This window comes from Manis pentadactyla, chromosome 13 (genome assembly GCF_030020395.1).
Source record: "Manis pentadactyla isolate mManPen7 chromosome 13, mManPen7.hap1, whole genome shotgun sequence".
In the NCBI taxonomy this organism is placed as follows: Eukaryota; Metazoa; Chordata; class Mammalia; order Pholidota; family Manidae; genus Manis; species Manis pentadactyla.
In genome coordinates, this window is record NC_080031.1 from 39,157,512 (window position 1) to 39,169,467 (window position 11,956).

Sequence of the window (11,956 nt, forward strand, 5' to 3'; positions counted from 1 at the left end):
AGGAGAGAATTTTTGCTGAGATGTCGAGTGCAGTCAGTAGTGACAGCGGTTTAACTAACTGTGTGTTTCACCATGAACACAAAGAAAGGTGCCAGCAAAACCATTCTTTGCAAACCAGCATGTGGGGCTTTTGATTAAATTTCAAGGGATCAGTCAACTAAAACTTTTTTTTATCCAGATATAATTTTTACACAGATTTGTTTTATTCAGCTAGAAATATCTACTTTGTCAGAAAAGGAAGAGATTATTTTGGTGTCCAAAATTCACCTGACAAATGTCATTGTTTACATTTTTGCTTTTGGCCTTAATAAAGGAATAATTTCTATGGGCGTTTCATGTACTGGGATCTCTTCAGACTCCAGGATTTCATAGAGTGAGAAATCGATTGTTTGGGAAATGTGACGCTTGTATTAAAAGTTTAATTCACTGAACAGACAGAACAATTGTTGCTGAGGAGGAGAAAGTTTATTTTCCTCAATAAACAGTTCCTTAGAAAAAGGAAATTCAATGTATATCATTTGATTCCTATGCTTCTATGTCATTCAGAAATTTTGCATAAAAAGGAGTTGATTCTTTTCCTCTTAATTTGTACGGCTTAAGAGAGTAAATAGTTCCCGAAAATAATCTTTCTTCAGATTTAAAGGAAATAGAAGAATAGGTAAATGAAGAAAAAGAGGAGAGACATGGTGACAGATCAAGCTTTGGATAGCATTATAATCCTCCTATCTACAGTTACTATTTTAAATATTTAGCAGTAACACATTCATTTCTATAAATACTACAGTGAGGGAGAGAAAAAAATTGGTTTATGGAAACACATACCACAGCATAAAGCTAGTGTATTATAGAACTAAGCCTGCTTCATGCATAGGTAATGATCGGAGCGGGTATCTCTCTGGAAGGAACTCAAGACGAATATACGGCTACATGACCTCATTTATACTCTCAAGTAGTATGTCCAGCCATAGGAAAAGCATACTACAAAATAAACATTCTAAAACAATTTTAAAATTATTTTATGCTTCTCTATGGAGAGAATGCCTTTGGTGTGAAGGTTAAGAAAAATGTTTAAATATCTCTTTATCCTTAAAAGATTCTTATTGGGATGCAGCCTGAACCTCTGTGGACACTTCTGCAGAGAGAGGCAGCAGTCCTGCCTTCCCCTTTATGCTGTGGCGCTAGGCTCGGAATCATGGTATATGAACACCTACCACATTGGTTGCCATGGATACAAGCACTGCTCTTGCTCCCATCTCAGATGACAATTTCCCACGACATTCCAAGCGCCGTGCTTTTTCTGAGTCGTTTTGATTGTATCGTTTACTTTAATCTCCATAATCCTTTATGAAGAAAGGTGGGTTTTTCTCTCTCTATATTACCATTGAGGGAATCACATGTCCAGTGAGGGTAAATCGTATCCCGAGGGGCCCTGGCATTAAGGAACAGAAGTGTGTGATGTGAACCCAGTACTCTCTCTCTCTAAAACCTGTGCTCTTAGCCTTTACATGTACTTCACTGCGTTTTGAAAGACATTTTTATACTTGATACTGATCACAATATTCAGACATGAAGGCATAGTCAAGATGACGTTATGGGAGGGTTATGAAAAAGCCAATGCATGGACACAGTGTCTACGTGACGAAAAACTATCTATACTTAACCTTTTCCGTAACTCCCATCTTAAATATGAATGCTGAGGAGAGTATTTTAGCTCAGATATCAAATGCAGTCAGTAGGAACAGCAGTTGTACTAACCTCATTTGTACAGCCTAAAACACTAAGAAGGATGCCAGCAAAACCGTTTTATGCTCACCAGCAAGGGGCGCTTTTGAAAAAATTTGAATGGTTCCACCAATTAACCTTTTTTTAATCCAGGTACATTTTTACACAGTTATGTTTTATTGAGCAAGGAAAATCTACCTTTGGCGAAAAAGGAAGAGATTATTTTGGTGTATAATGTTCACCTGACAAAAGTCATTGTTTACAGTTCTGCTTTCGGTATTAATAAAAGAATAATTTCTATGGGCGTTTCATGTGTTGGGATCTCTTCTGACTCCAGGATTTCATAGAATGAAAAATGGATTGTTAGGGAAATGTGAAGCTTGTATTCAAAGTTTAATTCACTGATCAGTCAAAACAATTGTGGGTGAGGAAATGAAAGAATATTTTCATCAATAAACTGTTCCTTAAAATAGGAAATACAGTTTATATCATTTGATTCCCATTCTTCCCTCTCATTCAGAAATTATGTATAAAAAGGAGCTGATTCTTTTCCTCTTAATTTGTAAGGCTTAGGGAGTACATGGTTCCCAAAAATAATCTTTCTAAGATTTAAAAGAAACAGATGAAGGGAAAAGTGATGAATAAGAGGACTGACATGGTGACGAATGAAGCCTTTGATACCATTATAATCTTCGTTTCTACAGTTACTGGTTTAAATCTTTAGCAGTAACACATTCATTTCTATAAATACTACATTAAGAGAGAGGAAAAAATTGGTTTATGGGAACACATACACTAACATAAAACTTTTGTAGCAGGACTAAGCCTGCTTTGTGCATAGATAATAATCTGGAGCTGGTATCTCTCAGGAAGGAGCTCTAAATGAAAACGCTGGAACATGACCTTATTCATCGTCCAAGTAGTATGTCGCTCCATAGAGAAGCATACTAGCAAAATAAACACTCTAAAACAATTTTTAAATTACTTTATGCTTCTTTCTTTGGAGAGAAAGCCTGTAGTGTGAAGCTTAGGAAAAATGTTTAAATATCTCTTTTTCCTTAAAAGAATCTTTTAGTAGTATGCAGCCTTGACTTCTGCTCTCACTTGTGCAGAGAGAGGCAGCAGTCTTGCCTGCCCTTTATGCTGTGGCGCCAGTTTCGGAATCATGGCACAAACGGTGCCATGCATACAAGCACTGCTCTTGCTCCAACCTCGGATGACAGTTACATCCGACAATCAAAGCGCCGTGCTTTGTCTGTGTCGTTTTGAATGTATCGTTTCGTTTAATCTACATAATCATTTACCAAGGAATGTGGGTTTTCTCTCCGTATGTTACCATTGAGAGAATCACATGATCTGTGAGGTTAACTCGTTTCCTGAGGTGCACTGGAATTAAAGAACAGAGGTGGGTGATGTGAACCTAGTACTCCCTCTCTCTGAAACCTGTGCTCTTAGCCACTACATGAACTTCACTGCGTTTTAAAAGACATTTTTATTCTTGATACTGATCACAATATTCATGCATGAACGCATAGTCAAGAAGACGTTATGAGAGGGTTATGGCAAAAGACAATGCATATACCCATTGTCTACGTGCCAAAAAAATATCTATACGAAATCTTTTCCGTAACTCCCATATTAAATATGAATTCCGAGGAGAGAATTTTTGCTGAGACGTCGAATGCCGTCAGTAGGAACAGCAGTTTTACTAACTGCGTGTTTCACCATTAACACTAAGAAAGATGCCAGCAAAACCGTTTTATGCAAACCAGCATGTGGGGCTTTTGATTAAATTTCAAGGGTTCAGTCAATTAAAAAATTTTTATCCAGGTATAATTTTTACACAGATTTGTTTTATTCAGCTAGAAACATCTACTTTGTCAGAAAAGGAAGAGATCATTTTGGTGTCCAAAATTCACCTGACAAATGTCACTGTTTACATTTTTGCTTTTGGCCTTAATAAAGGAATAATTTCTATGGGCGTTTCATGTACTGGGATCTCTTCAGACTCCAGGATTTCATAGAGTGAGAAATCGATTGTTTGGGAAATGTGACGCTTGTATTAAAAGTTTAATTCACTGAGCAGACAAAACAATTGTTGCTGAGGAGGAGAAAGATTATTTTCCTCAATAAACCGTTCCTTAGAAAAAGGAAATTCAATGTATACCATTTGAATCCTATTCTGCTATGTCATTCAGAAATTTTGCATAAAAAGGAGTTGATTCTTTTCCTCTTAACTTGTAAGGCTTAGACAGTAAATGGTAAAATAATCTTTCTTAAGAATTAAAGGAAACAGAAGAATAGAAAAATGATGAAAAAGAGGAGAGATATTTTGACAGATCAAGCTTTTGATAGCATTATAATCCTCCTATCTACAGTTACTATTTTAAATATTTAGCAGTAACACATTCATTTCTATAAATACTACAGTGAGGGAGAGAAAAAAATTGGTTTATGGAAACACATACCACAGCATAAAGCTAGTGTATTATAGAACTAAGCCTGCTTCATGCATAGGTAATGATCGGAGCGGGTATCTCTCTGGAAGGAACTCAAGACGAATATACGGCTACATGACCTCATTTATACTCTCAAGTAGTATGTCCAGCCATAGGAAAAGCATACTACAAAATAAACATTCTAAAACAATTTTAAAATTATTTTATGCTTCTCTATGGAGAGAATGCCTTTGGTGTGAAGGTTAAGAAAAATGTTTAAATATCTCTTTATCCTTAAAAGATTCTTATTGGGATGCAGCCTGAACCTCTGTGGACACTTCTGCAGAGAGAGGCAGCAGTCCTGCCTTCCCCTTTATGCTGTGGCGCTAGGCTCGGAATCATGGTATATGAACACCTACCTACCCCACATTGGTTGCCATGGATACAAGCACTGCTCTTGCTCCCATCTCAGATGACAATTTCCCACGACATTCCAAGCGCCGTGCTTTTTCTGAGTCGTTTTGATTGTATCGTTTACTTTAATCTCCATAATCCTTTATGAAGAAAGGTGGGTTTTTCTCTCTCTATATTACCATTGAGGGAATCACATGTCCAGTGAGGGTAAATCGTATCCCGAGGGGCCCTGGCATTAAGGAACAGAAGTGTGTGATGTGAACCCAGTACTCTCTCTCTCTAAAACCTGTGCTCTTAGCCTTTACATGTACTTCACTGCGTTTTGAAAGACATTTTTATACTTGATACTGATCACAATATTCAGACATGAAGGCATAGTCAAGATGACGTTATGGGAGGGTTATGAAAAAGCCAATGCATGGACACAGTGTCTACGTGACGAAAAACTATCTATACTTAACCTTTTCCGTAACTCCCATCTTAAATATGAATGCTGAGGAGAGTATTTTAGCTCAGATATCAAATGCAGTCAGTAGGAACAGCAGTTGTACTAACCTCATTTGTACAGCCTAAAACACTAAGAAGGATGCCAGCAAAACCGTTTTATGCTCACCAGCAAGGGGCGCTTTTGAAAAATTTGAATGGTTCCACCAATTAACCTTTTTTTAATCCAGGTACATTTTTACACAGTTATGTTTTATTGAGCAAGGAAAATCTACCTTTGGCGAAAAAGGAAGAGATTATTTTGGTGTATAATGTTCACCTGACAAAAGTCATTGTTTACAGTTCTGCTTTCGGTATTAATAAAAGAATAATTTCTATGGGCGTTTCATGTGTTGGGATCTCTTCTGACTCCAGGATTTCATAGAATGAAAAATGGATTGTTAGGGAAATGTGAAGCTTGTATTCAAAGTTTAATTCACTGATCAGTCAAAACAATTGTGGGTGAGGAAATGAAAGAATATTTTCATCAATAAACTGTTCCTTAAAATAGGAAATACAATTTATATCATTTGATTCCCATTCTTCCCTCTCATTCAGAAATTATTCATAAAAACGAGTTGATTCTTTTCCTCTTAATTTGTAAGTCTTTGGGAGTACATGGTTCCCGAAAATAATCTTTCTAAGATTTAAAAGAAACAGATGAAGGGAAAAGTGATGAATAAGGGGACTGACATGGTGACAGATCAAGCCTTTGATACCATTATAATCTTCCTTTCTACAGTTAACTAGTTTAAATCTTTATCAGTAACACATTCATTTCTCTAAATACTACTTTAAGAGAGATTTAAAAATTGGTTTATGGGAACACATACACCCGCATAAAGCTTTTGTAGCAGGACTAAGCCTGCTTTGTAAATAGATAATCATCAAGAGCTGGTATCTCTCAGGAAGGAGCTCTAAATGAAAACGCTGGAACATGACCTTATTCATCGTCCAAGTAGTATGTCGCTCCATAGAGAGGCATACTAGCAAAAGAAACACTCTAACACAATTTTTAAATTACTCTATGCTTCTTTCTTTGGAGAGAATGCCTGTAGTGTGAAGCTTAGGAAAAATGTTTAAATATCCCTTTTTCCTTAAAAGAATCTTTTAGTAGGACGCAGCCTGGACATCTGGGGACACTTGCGCAGCGAGAGGCAGCAGTCTTGCCTGTCCTTTATGCTGTGTCTCCAGGTTCGGAGTCATGTCAGAAACGGTGCCATGCATACAAGCACTGCTCTTGCTCCAACCTCGGATGACAGTTACATCCGACAATCAAAGCGCCGTGCTTTGTCTGTGTCGTTTTGAATGTATCGTTTCGTTTAATCTTCATAATCATTTACCAAGGAATGTGGGTTTTCTCTACCTATGTTACCAGTGAGAGAATCACATGATCTGTGAGGTTAACTCGTTTCCTGAGGTGCACTGGAATTAAAGAACAGAGGTGGGTGATGTGAACCTAGTACTCCCTCTCTCTGAAACCTGGGCTCTTAGCCAATACATGTACTTCACTGCGTTTTAAAAGACATTTTTATTCTTGATACTGATCACAATATTCAGGCATGAAAGCATAGTCAAGAAGACGTTATGAGAGGGTTACTGCAAAAGCCAATGCATACACCCATTTTCTACGTGCCAAAAAATTATCTATACGACATCTTTTCTGTAACTCGCATATTAAATATGAAATCCGAGGAGAGAATTTTTGCTGAGATGTCGAGTGCAGTCAGTAGTGACAGCGGTTTAACTAACTGTGTGTTTCACCATGAACACAAAGAAAGGTGCCAGCAAAACCATTCTTTGCAAACCAGCATGTGGGGCTTTTGATTAAATTTCAAGGGATCAGTCAACTAAAACTTTTTTTTATCCAGATATAATTTTTACACAGATTTGTTTTATTCAGCTAGAAATATCTACTTTGTCAGAAAAGGAAGAGATTATTTTGGTGTCCAAAATTCACCTGACAAATGTCATTGTTTACATTTTTGCTTTTGGCCTTAATAAAGGAATAATTTCTATGGGCGTTTCATGTACTGGGATCTCTTCAGACTCCAGGATTTCATAGAGTGAGAAATCGATTGTTTGGGAAATGTGACGCTTGTATTAAAAGTTTAATTCACTGAACAGACAGAACAATTGTTGCTGAGGAGGAGAAAGTTTATTTTCCTCAATAAACAGTTCCTTAGAAAAAGGAAATTCAATGTATATCATTTGATTCCTATGCTTCTATGTCATTCAGAAATTTTGCATAAAAAGGAGTTGATTCTTTTCCTCTTAATTTGTACGGCTTAAGAGAGTAAATAGTTCCCGAAAATAATCTTTCTTCAGATTTAAAGGAAATAGAAGAATAGGTAAATGAAGAAAAAGAGGAGAGACATGGTGACAGATCAAGCTTTGGATAGCATTATAATCCTCCTATCTACAGTTACTATTTTAAATATTTAGCAGTAACACATTCATTTCTATAAATACTACAGTGAGGGAGAGAAAAAAATTGGTTTATGGAAACACATACCACAGCATAAAGCTAGTGTATTATAGAACTAAGCCTGCTTCATGCATAGGTAATGATCGGAGCGGGTATCTCTCTGGAAGGAACTCAAGACGAATATACGGCTACATGACCTCATTTATACTCTCAAGTAGTATGTCCAGCCATAGGAAAAGCATACTACAAAATAAACATTCTAAAACAATTTTAAAATTATTTTATGCTTCTCTATGGAGAGAATGCCTTTGGTGTGAAGGTTAAGAAAAATGTTTAAATATCTCTTTATCCTTAAAAGATTCTTATTGGGATGCAGCCTGAACCTCTGTGGACACTTCTGCAGAGAGAGGCAGCAGTCCTGCCTTCCCCTTTATGCTGTGGCGCTAGGCTCGGAATCATGGTATATGAACACCTACCACATTGGTTGCCATGGATACAAGCACTGCTCTTGCTCCCATCTCAGATGACAATTTCCCACGACATTCCAAGCGCCGTGCTTTTTCTGAGTCGTTTTGATTGTATCGTTTACTTTAATCTCCATAATCCTTTATGAAGAAAGGTGGGTTTTTCTCTCTCTATATTACCATTGAGGGAATCACATGTCCAGTGAGGGTAAATCGTATCCCGAGGGGCCCTGGCATTAAGGAACAGAAGTGTGTGATGTGAACCCAGTACTCTCTCTCTCTAAAACCTGTGCTCTTAGCCTTTACATGTACTTCACTGCGTTTTGAAAGACATTTTTATACTTGATACTGATCACAATATTCAGACATGAAGGCATAGTCAAGATGACGTTATGGGAGGGTTATGAAAAAGCCAATGCATGGACACAGTGTCTACGTGACGAAAAACTATCTATACTTAACCTTTTCCGTAACTCCCATCTTAAATATGAATGCTGAGGAGAGTATTTTAGCTCAGATATCAAATGCAGTCAGTAGGAACAGCAGTTGTACTAACCTCATTTGTACAGCCTAAAACACTAAGAAGGATGCCAGCAAAACCGTTTTATGCTCACCAGCAAGGGGCGCTTTTGAAAAAATTTGAATGGTTCCACCAATTAACCTTTTTTTAATCCAGGTACATTTTTACACAGTTATGTTTTATTGAGCAAGGAAAATCTACCTTTGGCGAAAAAGGAAGAGATTATTTTGGTGTATAATGTTCACCTGACAAAAGTCATTGTTTACAGTTCTGCTTTCGGTATTAATAAAAGAATAATTTCTATGGGCGTTTCATGTGTTGGGATCTCTTCTGACTCCAGGATTTCATAGAATGAAAAATGGATTGTTAGGGAAATGTGAAGCTTGTATTCAAAGTTTAATTCACTGATCAGTCAAAACAATTGTGGGTGAGGAAATGAAAGAATATTTTCATCAATAAACTGTTCCTTAAAATAGGAAATACAATTTATATCATTTGATTCCCATTCTTCCCTCTCATTCAGAAATTATTCATAAAAACGAGTTGATTCTTTTCCTCTTAATTTGTAAGTCTTTGGGAGTACATGGTTCCCGAAAATAATCTTTCTAAGATTTAAAAGAAACAGATGAAGGGAAAAGTGATGAATAAGGGGACTGACATGGTGACAGATCAAGCCTTTGATACCATTATAATCTTCCTTTCTACAGTTAACTAGTTTAAATCTTTATCAGTAACACATTCATTTCTCTAAATACTACTTTAAGAGAGATTTAAAAATTGGTTTATGGGAACACATACACCCGCATAAAGCTTTTGTAGCAGGACTAAGCCTGCTTTGTAAATAGATAATCATCAAGAGCTGGTATCTCTCAGGAAGGAGCTCTAAATGAAAACGCTGGAACATGACCTTATTCATCGTCCAAGTAGTATGTCGCTCCATAGAGAGGCATACTAGCAAAAGAAACACTCTAACACAATTTTTAAATTACTCTATGCTTCTTTCTTTGGAGAGAATGCCTGTAGTGTGAAGCTTAGGAAAAATGTTTAAATATCCCTTTTTCCTTAAAAGAATCTTTTAGTAGGACGCAGCCTGGACATCTGGGGACACTTGCGCAGCGAGAGGCAGCAGTCTTGCCTGTCCTTTATGCTGTGTCTCCAGGTTCGGAGTCATGTCAGAAACGGTGCCATGCATACAAGCACTGCTCTTGCTCCAACCTCGGATGACAGTTACATCCGACAATCAAAGCGCCGTGCTTTGTCTGTGTCGTTTTGAATGTATCGTTTCGTTTAATCTTCATAATCATTTACCAAGGAATGTGGGTTTTCTCTACCTATGTTACCAGTGAGAGAATCACATGATCTGTGAGGTTAACTCGTTTCCTGAGGTGCACTGGAATTAAAGAACAGAGGTGGGTGATGTGAACCTAGTACTCCCTCTCTCTGAAACCTGGGCTCTTAGCCAATACATGTACTTCACTGCGTTTTAAAAGACATTTTTATTCTTGATACTGATCACAATATTCAGGCATGAAAGCATAGTCAAGAAGACGTTATGAGAGGGTTACTGCAAAAGCCAATGCATACACCCATTTTCTACGTGCCAAAAAATTATCTATACGACATCTTTTCTGTAACTCGCATATTAAATATGAAATCCGAGGAGAGAATTTTTGCTGAGATGTCGAGTGCAGTCAGTAGTGACAGCGGTTTAACTAACTGTGTGTTTCACCATGAACACAAAGAAAGGTGCCAGCAAAACCATTCTTTGCAAACCAGCATGTGGGGCTTTTGATTAAATTTCAAGGGATCAGTCAACTAAAACTTTTTTTTATCCAGATATAATTTTTACACAGATTTGTTTTATTCAGCTAGAAATATCTACTTTGTCAGAAAAGGAAGAGATTATTTTGGTGTCCAAAATTCACCTGACAAATGTCATTGTTTACATTTTTGCTTTTGGCCTTAATAAAGGAATAATTTCTATGGGCGTTTCATGTACTGGGATCTCTTCAGACTCCAGGATTTCATAGAGTGAGAAATCGATTGTTTGGGAAATGTGACGCTTGTATTAAAAGTTTAATTCACTGAACAGACAGAACAATTGTTGCTGAGGAGGAGAAAGTTTATTTTCCTCAATAAACAGTTCCTTAGAAAAAGGAAATTCAATGTATATCATTTGATTCCTATGCTTCTATGTCATTCAGAAATTTTGCATAAAAAGGAGTTGATTCTTTTCCTCTTAATTTGTACGGCTTAAGAGAGTAAATAGTTCCCGAAAATAATCTTTCTTCAGATTTAAAGGAAATAGAAGAATAGGTAAATGAAGAAAAAGAGGAGAGACATGGTGACAGATCAAGCTTTGGATAGCATTATAATCCTCCTATCTACAGTTACTATTTTAAATATTTAGCAGTAACACATTCATTTCTATAAATACTACAGTGAGGGAGAGAAAAAAATTGGTTTATGGAAACACATACCACAGCATAAAGCTAGTGTATTATAGAACTAAGCCTGCTTCATGCATAGGTAATGATCGGAGCGGGTATCTCTCTGGAAGGAACTCAAGACGAATATACGGCTACATGACCTCATTTATACTCTCAAGTAGTATGTCCAGCCATAGGAAAAGCATACTACAAAATAAACATTCTAAAACAATTTTAAAATTATTTTATGCTTCTCTATGGAGAGAATGCCTTTGGTGTGAAGGTTAAGAAAAATGTTTAAATATCTCTTTATCCTTAAAAGATTCTTATTGGGATGCAGCCTGAACCTCTGTGGACACTTCTGCAGAGAGAGGCAGCAGTCCTGCCTTCCCCTTTATGCTGTGGCGCTAGGCTCGGAATCATGGTATATGAACACCTACCACATTGGTTGCCATGGATACAAGCACTGCTCTTGCTCCCATCTCAGATGACAATTTCCCACGACATTCCAAGCGCCGTGCTTTTTCTGAGTCGTTTTGATTGTATCGTTTACTTTAATCTCCATAATCCTTTATGAAGAAAGGTGGGTTTTTCTCTCTCTATATTACCATTGAGGGAATCACATGTCCAGTGAGGGTAAATCGTATCCCGAGGGGCCCTGGCATTAAGGAACAGAAGTGTGTGATGTGAACCCAGTACTCTCTCTCTCTAAAACCTGTGCTCTTAGCCTTTACATGTACTTCACTGCGTTTTGAAAGACATTTTTATACTTGATACTGATCACAATATTCAGACATGAAGGCATAGTCAAGATGACGTTATGGGAGGGTTATGAAAAAGCCAATGCATGGACACAGTGTCTACGTGACGAAAAACTATCTATACTTAACCTTTTCCGTAACTCCCATCTTAAATATGAATGCTGAGGAGAGTATTTTAGCTCAGATATCAAATGCAGTCAGTAGGAACAGCAGTTGTACTAACCTCATTTGTACAGCCTAAAACACTAAGAAGGATGCCAGCAAAACCGTTTTATGCTCACCAGCAAGGGGCGCTTT